Below are 15,738 nucleotides of genomic sequence, written 5' to 3'. Positions count from 1 at the left end.
TCCTTTTTTGCTAATAAATATTTTAGAGCTGCATGGTCGGAGTACACTACTACCTTAGTACCAAGTAAATAGGCTTGGAATTTATCCAGAGCAAAAACAATAGCAAGAAGCTCTTTTTCAGTAGTAGTGTAATTAGACTGAGCAGCATCTAAGGTCTTAGATGCATAAGCAATTATGAAAGGATCCTTACCTTCGCGCTGAGCCAGCGCCGCTCCTACTGCATGGTTGGAGGCATCACACATAATTTCAAATTGCTGGCTCTAGTTTGGTCCTCTTACAATTGGAGCTTGAGTCAGGGGGATCTTTAGCTTATCAAACGCTTGCATGCAATCTTCACTGAATTCGAACTCAATATCTTTCTGCAACAATCTGGATAAAGGTAATGCTACCTTACTGAAGTCCTTAATGAATCTCCTGTAAAAAGCTCCATGGCCAAGGAATAAACGGACTTCCCTCACGGAGGAGGAGTAAGGTAAACTAGAAATGACATCCACCTTTGCTGGATCTACAGAAATACCAGTATTAGAAACAACATGTTCTAGAACAATCCCTTATTTTACCATAGAGTGACATTTTTCAAAATTCAATACAAGTTTGAACTAACACACATGTCTAATACTCTAGCTAAACTATCCAAGCAAAGGTTAAACGAATCGCCATATACGCTAAAATCATCCATAAATACTTCCATACAGTTCTCAATAAGATCTGAAATGATACTCATCATGCATCTTTGGAAAGTAGCCGGTGCATTACATAAGCCAAAAGGCATCCTTTTGTATGCATACGTTCCAAAGGGACATGTAAAAGTACTCTTCTCCTGATCTTCAGGAGCTATATGAATTTGAAAATATCCTGTATAACCATCTAAAAAATAGTAATGGGATTTACCTAACAGGCGATCAAGCATCTGATCAATAAATGGCAAGGGGTAGTGATCCTTGCGAGTATCTTGGTTGAGACGCCTATAGTTAATGCAAACCCTCCACGAATTCTGCACTCTAGTTGTCAGAAGCTATCCATGCTCATTCTTTACTTTTGTGACTCCAGACTTCTTGGGCACCACTTGTAATGGACTGACCCATTCACTGTCTGAAATGGGGTAAATGATATCTACTTCAAGTAGCCTGGTTACTTCTTTCTTGATAACTTCTAAGATGGTGAGATTCAATCTTCTTTCGGGTTGACAGACAGGTTTTGATTCCTCTTCTAAGTATATTCTGTGCTCACAAACTTGAGGGCTGATGCCTACTATATCCGCCAAGCTCCACCTAATTGCTCTCTTATGTTTTCTTAGCACACTAAGCAGTTGCTCCTCCTGTGGTGAAGTGAGTTCCCTTGCAATGATAACTGAAAACTTCTAATTATCCTCAAGATAAACATACTTGAGGTATAGAGGAAGGGGCTTCAATTCCAATTTATGCTCTTGGCTAGGCTCTGGATCATCCGGGGCTAGTGGTAATGGCAAAGTGTCCTCATTGTGTTTAGAGGGTGTCCCCACACATGGACCTTGCTCCATGTGTTTATCTTCTACTTCTTCTTGGTGAACTTCAGCTACAGTTTCATCAATGATGTCGCACTGGAAGATAGAATGATCTTCCGGAGGGTGCTTCATAGCTTCATTTAAACTGAAACTCACTCCTAAGGGTGCTTCGAGCTGCCAATCTTTTTAAGGGAGGGAGCCTTAAGGTATCATATATAGATAATGGCATTATACTAACACACGCTCCTAAGTCACATGCAATCAGAAAATATCACACCTCCAATGGTACAGTTTACCATACATGGACCTGGATCACTACATTTTTTAGGTATACCTCCCATTAAACCAGATATAAAACTACCTAAAGGAATAGTTTTTAGTTCACTAATTTTGTCTTTATGTATGCATAAATCTGTCAGAAACTTTGCATATTTAGGTACTTGTTGAATGACATAAAAAAGGGGAACAGTTACCTCAACCTTTTTGAAAATTTCTACCATTTTGGGATCAAGTTCCATCTTCTTTCTGGATTTCCTTGCAAGGTATGGGAATGGGATATGGATGGCACCACTTGCAGCCATTGCATCCTTTGGTGCTCCATTCCTTTGCTGAGCTAGTTCTTCTTCAACCTTGTCTTGTACTTCCTCTTCCTCTTTAGAATCTTCCATTTCAGCATCTTCCACGTCCACTGAGCCTTTAATTGGGGCGTGTTCTATTGGACTTGGCTCCTCCTGATTCCTCTCTGGCAGTGTGGTTCCGGACCTTAAAGTAATGGCATTGATGCCACCCTTGGGGTTAGGTAAGGGTTGAGAAGGAATTCTACTGGAGCTTAAAGGTTGGTTAGCGGAAGTTAGTAATGAATCTATCCGGGCGGCAAGAGCTTGTAAAGTGGCATTCAGACCATTTAAAGTAGAGTTCAGTGTAGTCTGCATGTCTTGTTGTCCTTGTGCAAGAGAATGAAGCATCTCGTCATTTGATGAGGAAGTAGGATAAGTAATCTGTGGGACTTGTTGTTGGTTATACTGGGGTCCTTATGATTGTCTTAAGTGAAGAGCTCTGTAAGGTTGGTTCTGATTCTGCTGTCTGTTGTTGTTATTCCACCTCTGGTTTCTATTGTTATCTCTGCCTCCTCTGTTATAGTTGTCCCTCCAGCCATGGTTGGAATTATCTCTCCAACTTTGGTTGGAGTTGTCCTACCATCCTTGGTTATAGTTCCCACCTTGGTTGTAGTTGCCGCCTTGTTGATTGTATCCTTGATTCGGGCGATCATAGAAGTTATGAGTAGCTGCCACAGTGTTGCCTTCTTGTTGGAGTTGCGGGCATTCATCACTATAATGACTATAATCAGCATATATTCCGCATACTCTTTGTCGGACTAGCTATTGGTTTTGTTGTGGTGGGGAAGGCTGAGCTTGTTGTTGTTGGTTCAACTGCATTTGCTTCAGTAGGTTGGTCATTTCACATATACTCTGTGTAAGAGCAGTAGTCTCAGTGCTAGAGGAAACTTCTACAACAGCTTTTGAGTGGCTGCTCCTGTGCCTGTGATTCCTAGTGGACTCAGCTATGTCGCTGATCAGTTGCCATGCTTCATCTGTGGTCTTGTACTTCTTCAGAGAACCATTACTAGCACTATCTAGTGTAGTTTTATCCCGAGGCTTCATGCCTTGAGTGAAATAGCTGATCAATACTAGCCTGTCAATCATGTGATGGGGACATGCGTCCATAAGGTTCTTAAAATGCTCCCAGTACTCATAGAGAGTTTCTAATTCACCTTGAACAATGCAAGAGATTTCTTTCCTCAATCTATCTGTGACTTCAAATAGAAAGTATTTCTCCAAAAATTTTCTCCTGAGCGTATCCCAGTTGGTAACAGTTGCTTCAGGTTGGGAGTAGTACCACTCCCTTGCCTTTCCTTCAAGAGAAAACGGGAAGGCGGTTAACAGAATAGAAGTTTCATTTGCACCATGACGCCTAACAGTAGAACAGGCTGTCTAGAAGTCCCTTAGGTGCTTGATAGGGTCCTGAGCAGGTAAGCCATGAAACTTGGGCATCAAGTTGATTAGTGCAGTCTTTAGCTCAAAATCTGCAGCCAGAGTTGGATGATGCACTTGATATGGCTACAGTGTAAAATCTGGGGCTCCAGCTTCCTGGAGAGTAATCCTCCTAGGTACTGCCATGTTATCTGCACGTGAATCAACTGAATCAGTAGTAAAGGAGCTTATTTCGCTCTCAGATGGCGGTTCAGATTTGCCCTCAAATGAGACTGGTGAATCGATAACAATCACTTCACCACCCTCAGAGGCTAACTGACGTCGAGCCTGCCTAATACGTGAAATAGTTCTTTCAATTTTAGGATCAAATGCGGCTAAGCTCATATCAGGAAACGAACGCATCATTCAATGAGAGAAACATATAACTCATGGTAACAAAATAAAATAAAATAAAATAAAATATGCAAATAAAATAAAAATATGTACACTAATTAATAATTTAGCACGCAATTGCAGCTCCCCGGCAACAGCGCCAAAAAATGATAAGCGGCAGAAGTTAGATCGATTAAGAGATTATAATATAATAGAACAACGTTGCGAGTATAGCTCTTAACCAGCTAAAATCCGCCTCATCAATTTAGAAAGATTGTCACAAAAAAAAGGTTTAGAAAAAAATACTGGGAGTATGAGTCCCAGGTCGTCTCCCAACGAGTTGCTAGAAAGGGGTGCTAATTTATTAATCAAGGGTTTTCCGAGAGTTTTGAGAATTGATTAACAGAAAATAAACAATTGTAATTCAGTGCAATGAAAATTAAAAGAGATTTATAATATTCTAAATATAAAGCCTTGACTGGGGGAATGATTAGTCGGAAGTTCTATCCTTGTTGGGATCTCTAAATTGTAGTATCAAACAGGTTGTTGTTTTCACTTAGTTAACCCTTACTAAATAAAGGAAAGTCAAGTGATTTAGCTAACTCTTATTCGCAAATCCTAGTCCTTTCCATTGGGAAGGTCTAGAGTTAGTAAATACAGAACTAGCCAACAACTTCCAATTCAACCATCACTTAAGCCTTCCAACTCAAGTGTCTCTTTTTAATCAACCCCATGTCAAGTAGGGAATCTAGTCCATTGACATGGATATAACGCTCATAGAAATATAAGAAGAAGACATAATAAATCAAATAAAATAGGGATTGAAATTAATTAAAAATAAAAGTAATTCTTTGCATTAACAATCCATGAAAATAATCCAATTACCACTTTAAACAAGAATTAAGAATATGGAATAAATAAATAAAAGAGTAAGGAAACAAAGTAGAATAGTATCTTCGACGAAGGTAATGACTCTTCAATATCCAAAAGCAAAAGCAATAAACTAGGAATGTAAAGAGAACCTAGAGGAAGAGTAATTTCTCTCTAGATTCAGATCTAAAAACCTAAAAACTATCCTAATGAGAATATGTGAATGTGTCTCTGTGTGTGTTGAGTCTCTGCTTGTTCCCTGGCTTTATTCTGTGTTTCTAGGCCGAAAACCGGGTCAAAACGCGGCCCGAAATCGCCCCCAGCATTTTCTATTAATTTTGCAGATCTCGCAGGTCACGCGTACATGTCAGTCACGCGTGTGCGTCATTTGGCATTTTTCCTTGTCACGCGCACGCGTCATCCACGCGTGCGCGTCTTTTGTGCAGACTCCAATCCGCGCGTACGCGTTAGGCACGCGCACGCATCGCTGCAATTTTCTCCATTCCGCACGCTAGCGTGAGCCATGCGCGCGCGTCGGTGTTCGCTGGTCATCTCCTTATTTTCTTGTGTTCCTTCCGTTTTTGCAAGCTTCCTCTCCATTCTCTAAGCCATTCCTACCCTATAAAGCGTGAAACACTTAACACACAGATCACGGCATCGAATGATATAAAGGAGAATTAAAATATACAAATTAAAGATCTCTATGAAGCAAGTTTTCAATCATAAAACAATACTAGGAGGGAATCGTAAAATCATGCAAATCATATGAATAAGTGGTTAAAGACTTGATGAAACGACTCGATTAAACACAAGATAAACCATAAAGTAGTGGTTTACCACCTATATATAGGCTAACAAAATGAAAGAGAAAATTACAATTGAATTCAAATTCCTAATCTAGATCCTTCTTGTGCCTTGGATGAGTGATAATTGGTGGGCTCAGCTTGCTTGAATGATCCAGGGGTGTATTGGGGCCTTAAGTGATGTTGCAGCATCAAAATTCTGCTCCCAGACTCTGTCATTCACATTTGCGTCAACGTTTGCATGTGAACATCCGCTCCAACATTTTTCAATTCACGCATACGCGTCTTTCACGCGTACACGTGCATGCTGTTTTTTTGTCAATCGACGCGTACGCGTGACCCACGCGTACGCGTCACATCAAATTTTTGCCCAAGGTTGTTATCACGGATGTTGGACCCAGCGTTTGCCCCCCCAATGTTACCTCCAACGTTGGCCTTCTCACGCGTGTGCATAGGTGACGTGCACGTGTGGCTTGTCATTTTTCACTACTCATGCGTATGCGTGGGTTACGCGTACGCGTGGTTTGCCATTTCTTCATCAAGCACGCGTACGCGTGATGGACGCGTACGCGTGGCTGCAAATTCTTCCAGGCTTCTTCTGCGCGCACGTTGGGGTTGACGTTGGATCACCAACGTTCTCTCCAACGTTGCTTCTTCAATTTTCCTTACAGAGTTGGTTCATTGCCAAAGTTTGTTCAAACTTTGCCATCAACGTTGGCTCTCTAATTCTGCTTTTCTCTGCTTCTCTGCTTCTATTTAGCCTATCATCAAACAAACAAGTGTATCAAAGTAACATACAAGATAATCTTTACTATACTAAGTGTGTTAATAATGCTTAAAATCATGCCTTCACTTAGTGTTATCTATTTAATCATATTTACCCTGTATGTTAGCAGAAATTTACCTGTGCTTGAGATTTTCTTAATGCAGAGATTTTTCATGCTTTTGCTCCTTTATTCATAAAATTTGTATGAAAACTAAACCAAAATTAAGTGAAAAAGCATAGAAAACAGGACATGATGCCCTGGCATCACAACACCAAACTTAAATCTTGCTTGTCCCTAAGCAAGAAAAGAATCATGCAATAAGGTTTGACAATCCAAGGTGAGAAGAGTAGCAGGGTAATATTCATGGTTAGCTAGTTTTTTTTTATATATACATGCAGCAATTACAAAAGAAATTAGATGATTGATGCTTCCCACTTTATGAAATCCTTTCTTTATGTTTCTTCCTTAAAACAAGCTTTTCATTCTTTTCTTAGCTTCTTGGGTGCTTTGCACCATTTGTTGAAAGCTACGACTCTAAATGTTTTGTTTTCAAGTATTACCACTTGATACATAAGCACCACAAGCATTTAATTAGAGGACTCTTTTTAGCTCAAGTTATTTCTTCTCTTTTTGGATTCTCTAATCATTGATGCTCAGAGCCTTGAGCTTTTGAGGGTGTTTTTTTGCACTTGAGCCTAACCTTGACTCTAAGTGTTTTGTTTTCAAACTTTTTGTTTGATACATAATCACCACAAGTACTTAACAAATGAATTGCCATTGGTACTCAGAGCCTTCGGCTTTCTCAAATTTTTTCCCTTTTCATTTTCTTGCCTTAATTGCAATTGCTTCTTCAAGGTTTTCATGATTTCAAAAGAATGTCATAAAATGTCCTCAACGAAAACTTCAATAAAAGAAATTCCAATGTAATTGTGCCACAAAACAATCGTGCTAGCTTCCCAATACTTATATGCTCATGCTAACTCCCTCTTTAATGACCTTGTTTGTTTATGATCATGAAACTCAATTGCTTTGGACTTGCAAAACTCAAGATGGTAATCATAATGTCATAGCAACATATTACAAATCTAGCATCAAACTATGCTTATTCACAAGGAGCAATCACACATACATACAAAGAAAATAGAAGACAATCATGCAATTGACATACTGGGAATAGGTAAGAGGAAAAAGGAACTTTACCATCCTGTAGTTTATCTTTGTTGTTGTTGTCCTTCACCTCCTATTCTTTCCCTTCCCACACCAATTAAGGATGAGTGCTTATCCTCCAACAACAATTATAATAGTGGTGATGGGAACTATGATGGGTCATGAATGTCTTGCACAATGGAGTGTTAGTAGTACATGTGATTAAGCAAGCAAAAGTTAAAAATAACACTACAGGCCTAAGAAGTACAGGCATTATGATTAAACAAACAAGTGGTGTTGCTGGATACATTGCATAGAAAAATAAGTGGCACAACAAACTTAGTGTGACACTTTCTGTTAGAATTGATGCAAGTATCAGAAAGATTACGAACAGATTGTTGCAGGGCAACACCAAACCTAGAATGTAAACATATATGCCAATTTTATTTAAAAGAAATCTAAATAAAAGAAACTGTTCTATGTGTTAATAGCACAATCACCAAGAGCTAGAGGTGTCACAACAGGGGCTTCTTGATGAGGCATTAACACAAACAGTCAAAGAGCATAGAAAAATAAAAATAAAAGCAAGTAAATTAACAGAAAGAAAATGTCTAATCTAGGCAACCGATCAACCGGTAGTTTGTTAATCACGATTAATCCCCGACAACGGCGCCATAGACTTGGTACGCGAAAACTTGCCTCTTAACAAATTTCCTATCGACAAGTACACCGGATTGTCATCATGTAAAAACTCACTGTAGAGTGAGGTCGAATCCCACAGGGATTGGTAGATTGAGCAATGTTAATTGAAGAATTATACTAGTTGAGCGAAATCGGAATTGAATAGAGACTTGCAGAAAGTAAAAATTGGCACGAAACTTAAATTGCAAGAAACTTAAATGACGGAAAAATAAATTGCTGAAATAAAGAACAAGAACTTAAATTGCAAGAAATTAAATGAGAATGGGGATTAAGCATGAAATTAAAGAAGCAGAGTGTAAAAAATGGGTAGATCAGAAATGGGAAAACTCATTGGGGTCAGGAGATGTGATAATTCTCCAGATCAAATTCATTTTCATCTCTTCCTCAATCAATGCATTCATTGATCTCCTTGGCAATCTAATCTCTCTAAGAATGAACAATTGTCCAATTCCTTGATTTAAGTGCTCATGGGAAGAGATGAAGTTTCGTCACTGATTACACCACACAAGTTCATAGATCAAAATATTGGTAGGATTACATGTCACTATATCCATCCAAACCCCAATCTAATCCGATATGAGAAAGCAATTCTAGCATGATCTCCTCATTCCTCTCCCAAGGTTCCGAAGAGATCCAATTATGAATAGCTTCTTTCCCAAGATAACTATCCAATTGGATGAAGAACGAATATTTTCTAGTAAAATCAAGAGAAAAGAAAGAAGAAGAAAAATAAAAACTAGTATCGATCCATTGAATTTACACAGAGCTCCTTAACCCAATGAAATGGAGTTAGTTGGTTATAGCTCAATTCAATTTACGAAGAAGAATGCTGAAAAATAAAGCCTAGCTAGAACGTAAAAGAAAAAAAAGTATATAAAACTAAAAAAGGAAAAAGTGCAGAAAACAGAAACTTAAAGAAAATTTGCAGAAAATGAAATCAGGGAATGAACCCCCCAGAGACACTTCAGGGCCTTCCGAGAGCTACTCTAATCTTCAACAATTCTTCTATTTATAAACATCTTCTCATCTTCAATTGGATCAAGTATTTGGATGTGGGCCTTGGCCTTGATTGAAGCAATGAGAAATCACTCTAGCTGATGTTGACCATGGCTACACATTCATAACTTGTAGGGTGCCATTTTATAACTGAAATTGGCCTTAACGTTGGTGGTAACGTTTGAGGGCAAACGTTGAATCAAACGCTATATTGAGAAAATTAGTTCTGTTGCTGTCATTGGCGTTTGACTCAACGTTGAAGGGCCAACCTTTTGCTTTTCACGCGTACGCGTTACCTATGCGTACGCGTGAATGGTCAAATTTTCCATTTCATGCGTGCGCGTGCCGTACGTGTGCGCGTGCGCGTGCCGTACGTGTGCGCGTGGTTGGGCTGAAAAAGTATGTTCATGCGTACGCGTCATTGACGCGTACGCGTCTATGCAAAATTCCCAACTCCCATTTCTGAAATATTATGGTGAACATTGGAGGCAGCATTTGAGGTAACGTTGGACCTCCAACGTTCGCACATCCACGCGTGCGCGTGGATGCCAAATTTTCAAGTTCCAAACTGAATGTTGCACATCAAGCCCTGGGGATGTTACTTTGTCCTCTTGTCAACGTTGCAAATTTCATGACCACTATAGACTATTATATATGGTTGGAAAGTTCTAAATGTCAGATTTCTAAAGCAACTAGAATCACCTCAATTGGACATCTGCAACTCAAGTTATGCTCCTTTGAACGAGATAGGGTCGCTGGCGTCAGAGTGCAACGTTGGAGGCAATGTTGGACCTCCAACGTCTACACCAATGTTGGGAACATTGCCAGATCCGGAAGCTCAAACGTGCTGTCCACCCCCATACTACTATATATTGTTGGAAAGCGCTGAATGTCTACTTTCCAATGTCGTTGGAAGCGCATCATTTGGAGCTCCACAGCTCGAGTTATACTCCATCGAAGATGCAGAGGTCAGCTGGCCTTACTACAGGTTGGTACCATGTTCGTTTATACACTTTTCGGGGCAGTTTTCTCCCTCAATTTTAGTATCCACCATGTAGTGCCATATATGCTTGAAAAGCTCTTGATTCCTACTTTCCAATGTTTTTAAAATCACCTCATTTGGAGCTGTGTAGCTCAAGTTATTCTTGTTGGAAGTATACCTCTTCTGGCTGTGGGGAGTGACGTTTCCAGCAACGTTGGAGCACCAACTTTGGCTCTAACGTTGCTTCCCTTTGCTTCCTTTCATGGCCTTCTTGTTACCTCTTTGCCTTTTCTTTTCTTAGCTTCCTTTCCATCTATCATCAACCAAACAAATACATTAAAGCTTTGCTATAGTCACAAGAATTTGCCTCATTCTTAGCACACACGTAATTATGGCATAAATCTCATGAAAATGCATAAAATTAACAATGTTTGATTGAATCAAGACAAGCATGAATTTCTCATCCAAATACTTACTTATTGCCTAAGAAATGCATGAAGCTACTCTAAAACAAACTAAAAATAGCTTGTGAAACTAGCCAAGATGCCCTGGCATCAATTAACAATTCAAGATCCACAAGATTCACAAAATGGATAGAAAATGACAATTGACAAGAAAACATAATTCTAACACAAGATCTAACAAAATTATGCTAAGAAATTAAAATTAAGTAATCAAAACTAGAAATCAACAAGATCCAATTCAGAATTCAACAAGGGAAGATCAAATCAAACTAGATCTAAAGAGGAACAAGGGTTTCTCCCTCTAGAAGAATAAAAACCAAAAACTAGCTAAAATTGTGTCTTAGTGTGTAATAAATGATCCCCCCCCTTTTCCCCTAGAATTCTTGGGTCTTTTCCATGCAGAACCAGCTTGAATTTGGGCCTGTTCAGCCTCAGAAAACGCCAGGCACGATTTCTTTTAATGAGGTCACGTGCAGCTTGTCACGCGTACGGGCCATGCACGCGTCCGCATTGCTTGAGTTTCGCAATCCACGCGTGCGCGTCCAGCACGCATGCGCGTCGATGGAGATTTCGCTAATCCACGCGGATGCGCCAATCTTCGCGCGCCATTTCTAACTTTCTGCACCCACGCGTGTGCGCGAGGTGCGCGTGCGCGTCGATACTGAATTTCGAAAATTCAATTCTTTGTGTTCCCTCCACTTGTGCATGCTTTCTTTCTCTCTTCTAGGCTATTCTTGCCCTATAAACTCTGAAATCACTCAACAAACACGTCAAGGCATCGAATGGTAATAAAAGGGGATCAAAATATGGCAATTTTAAAGCAAAAGAAGCATGTTTTCCATCATGAAGTAATATTATGAAGAGAACACAAAACCATGCAATTCTTGTGAATAAGTGCAGAAAATATTGACAAAACCCCTCAAATTCTATACAATATAAACCACAAAATTGGGGTTTATCAAGGTGCTTGTGATTGGTTGAGTTGAGATGGTTTCCTATGAGGTGGTAGGTAGGTTTGGTAGTTTCTTCCTTGGTTTGGTTGTTGATGTGGTTGGTTTTGTGAGTATCCATTTTGTGAATTGTTGTTGCTCCATCTTTGCTTGCCTCCATTGTCCCTACCTCCTTGTCGATAATTGTCCCGCCAACCTTGGTTGGAACTATCCCTCTACCCTTGATTAAAGTTGTTACTCCCTTGGTTGTAATTGCCTATTTCTTGGGGTAACCCTTGGTTGAAATTGCCCCCTTGTGAATAGTATCCTTGATTAGGGCGATCATAGAAGGGGCGGTCATAGGAGTTATGGATAGCCGCTAAAGTGTTATCTTCTTGGAGACTCATACATTCTTCCGTGTAGTGGGAGTAGCAAGAACAAATACCACATACTTTTTGGGGGACCAATTGTTGGCTTTGTTGGTGTTGAGGGGGAGGTGGAGGTTGTTGTTGATGGAATGGTGGTTGTTTTTGATTCACTTGGAGTTGCTTTAGAAGACTTGTCATCTCTTACAAGGTTTTTGTAAGGGTAGCGGTCTCACCACTAGAAGAGACTTCATTAACGGTTCTAGGATGGTTGCTCCTTTGTCTAGCATGCAAGGTGGACTCGGCCAAGTCGGAAATCAATTGCCAAGCCTCCTCTGCCATTCTATATTTTGTCAAAGAACCATTGCTTGAAGCATCTAGGAGGATCTTATCTTGTGGTTTCATTCCTTGACAAAAATAGCTTATCAACAATAGAGTGTCAATCATGTGGTTGGGGCATGAGTCAAGAAGCTTTCGGAACCGCTCCCAATATTCATATAAAGTTTCCAATTCACCTTGGACAATGCATGAGATTTCTTTCTACAACTTATCGGTCACTGATGAATGAATTTTTGATGGTTTAGAATTTCACAAATGAAATCTCGTTGCAAGTATAGTTTCTAAACCAAACAATAATCCTTTCATACAAAAGATTGTTTGTCACTAAAACAAACCCCTAAAATTATAAACCGAAGTATTGGAACCTCGGGTCGTTCTTCCTAGGAATTGCGATAAAGTGCTCTTGCTATTGGTTATGAGGTATGTTTTGGGGTTTTTGAGATAATAGACTAGAAATGTAAATGGCAAAGGAAATAAACTAACAACTAGGAAAGCCCTTGACAAGGTATGAGAACTAGAAGTCCTATCCTAGTTATCCTCCTCAATTGTGACCACAATTGTCCATTGCTCCCACTTAGTTATCCTCTAACCATGGAGGAAAGTCAAGTGGATGGATTAACTTGATTCCACAACTCCTAGCCTAATCCTAAAGGAAAGACTAGCTTTAGTGGCATTCAAGTCAATTAGCAACTTCTAATTATCAATCAACAAAGGAATTAGATAACTCAAGAGTCACTAATTACCCTACCAAAGCCAAGAGGGAAAAATCTACTCTATAATCCAACCAAGTATTTCATCAAACACTTGGAATGCCTAAAAGAAAAGTAAATCTATACTACTTAATTGCAAGGAATGAAACAACCACAAATGAATCATAAATTGCATTAAAAGAGAAATAAAAGAAACAAAAGTGCATCAAGCATAAAAGTAAAGAATTACAAGAATTAAATGCTAAACTAGAGAGAGGAGAAGTAGAAGAAGAAGATTTGATAAAGGAAAAGTAAATCTAAGCATGAAATTACCCTAGATCTAAGAAATTCTAATCTAGATCTAACCTAATCCTAATTTTCACTTCTCTCTAAAACTAACTTTCCCTCCAAAACTAAACTAAAACTAAACTATGAAGTAGTGTGTTGATTCCTCTTCATTTCTTGGGTTAAATAGCATCAGAATTGAGTTGGAATTGGGCCTGGAAAGCCCAGAAATCTCCCCCAGCGGATTCACTTTAAGTGGGTCACGTGCGAACACCGACGCATACGCGTACATCACGCGTACGCGTCGCTTGGCAATTTCCATCCATGCGTACGCGTCATGTGCGCGTACGCGTCGCCATGCGACCTCATCATTTCACGTGTGCGCGTCGTTGATCTCATCCCAAATACTTGATTTTCTATGATTTCTCCACTTTGCATGCTTTTTTCTCCATTCCTTTGCTCCATTTCTAGCCCTTTTCAACTTGTAATCACTAACACACATATCAAGACATCTAGTGGAATGAAGGTGAGTTAAGATCAACCAATTAAGGGCCTAAAAGTATGTTTTTACACTTAAGCACAATTTAGGAGACAATCATGAAACCATGCTATTTCCTTGGATAAATGTGGGTAAAAGGTCATAAAATTTCCTAAATTAAGCACAAGATAAACCCTAAAAATAGGGTTTATCAACATCCCCACACTTAGACCATAGCATGTCCTCATGCTAAAATCAAGAGAAAACAAAGGGTATCAACATTTATTCAATGAAAACTAACTAAATGCAATCTACCTATATGCAACTATCTAAATGAATACAATTGCTTGGTCAAAATAAATCAATTTCCAAGGAACATATATGCACAAGGGCTAAGGCAATAGCAAATCTAATCCACAATTGAATTGAGTTGTTAAATATTTTTACAAACTTGCAAGAAAAGATGATCGTAGGTGAAAACATGTAATTGAGCAATCGAACCCTCACCGGATGTGTTTACACTCTAATCGCTCAGTGTTTAGGGTTGATTCACTCAATTCTCCCCTAATCATGCTTCCTAAGATTTGTTTTTCATCTAACAATCAACAGATATTTCATGCATGCATACATATATCATGAGGTCTTTCTCATAGGTTGTAATGGGGCTAGGGTCAAGGTAGGATGCATATTTGGTCAAGTGGGCTTGAAATTTGAATCTTTGATAAGCTTAGATTTCCCACCTAACCTATGACAACCTATACAAATGAGTTCTAACCTAACTACCCATTCTTCACTTTTTCAATTACTCATGCATTCTTCTTGATTACAACCCATATATATATATATATATATATATATATATATATATATATATATATATGTTTTTTTCTTTTTTTTATTTTCTCATTTTTTTTCTTTTTGCAATAAGGTATATACAAAAGTATCAATGCATATGGTTTTACATTTAATTAACATATGAGCATGTACCCAATTCCCAATATTTTCAATAGAAATACAAACCTACCCTTTCCTCAACCAATGTCCCAAGTTTTCTACACTTGAATAATCTATGTCCCAAATATCAAATAGTTCTACACTTGTTAATCCTCCAGTTCTTTGGCACTCATTGCATTGATGAACAAACTCTCTAGCATTCTTGAATATAGTTAGCCAATAAAATTTACTTTGAAACACTTTGGCTGCTGTTCTTTCTGGCCCAAAATTTCCACCATAAGCTGAGCCATGACAGTGCCACAATATGTCTCTCATCTCATTTTCAGGGATGCATCCTCTAATCATCCCATCTAGACACCTCTTGAACAGGAATGGTTCATCCCACAAGAATTTCCTGACTTCATTACATAGCTTCTTCACTTGTTGCTTGGTAAACTCTTGAGGGATCTTCCTTCCCACCTTATAGTTTGCAATGTCTGCAAACTAGGGAGCTTGTTGGATTTGTAAAAGGTGTTTATCTGGAAAGCTTTTGTTCACTGAATGTGGAGCTTGGTTAGCTTCTTGTGATAGTCTTGACAAATGGTCTGCTACTTGGTTCTCATTCCCTTTCCTATCTCTTACTTCTCTTCTTAGTCTTCGCAGAGTTCTCTCGTCAAGGTTGCAAGAGGTGGAGACCTCTCTCTTTGCTTCTGTCATACACACAAAACCAGAAGCTAGAGACAATTTACTCTACTGCTAGAGTGATGTTAGTGTTAGCCTAGGAAAAAATTCAAACAGTTAGTGTGCTTAATAAAAATAAAAAGAAAATGCTTAATCTAGATTATCATCCTGCTTAATCATTGTCAATCTAAATCAATGCCCAGCAACGGTGCCAAAACTTGATAAGGGAAAAATGATTCCACACAAAACTCACCAGCAAATGTACCGGGTCACATCAAGTAGTAATAACTCACATGAGTGAGGTCGATCCCACAGGGATTGATGGATTGAGCAATTTTAGTTAGGTGATGAATTTAGTTAAGCAAATGTTTGATGATTTGAGTGAAACTTGATCAATAGAAGCTAAATTACAAGAAAATAAAAGTGCAGAATGAAAATTGGCTGAATTTAAAGGTGTTAAAGA

The 15,738-nt window shown here is 38.9% G+C and overlaps 1 non-coding gene across 1 annotated transcript; it reads left to right on the top strand.

Moving 5' to 3' along the window:
- The first annotated feature begins 3,184 nt into the window (after positions 1–3,184).
- Positions 3,185–3,288, top strand: LOC148579734 (small nucleolar RNA R71). Its single transcript, XR_015895944.1, has one exon. It is a non-coding gene; the product is annotated as a small nucleolar RNA R71 (small nucleolar RNA).
- The last annotated feature ends 12,450 nt before the right edge of the window (positions 3,289–15,738 follow it).

The sequence above is a fragment of the Arachis ipaensis genome, chromosome B10, assembly GCF_059453495.1.
Source record: "Arachis ipaensis isolate K30076 ecotype BB chromosome B10, ASM5945349v1, whole genome shotgun sequence".
Taxonomy (NCBI): Eukaryota; Viridiplantae; Streptophyta; class Magnoliopsida; order Fabales; family Fabaceae; genus Arachis; species Arachis ipaensis.
This window is presented reverse-complemented; position numbering and strand designations above follow the sequence as displayed.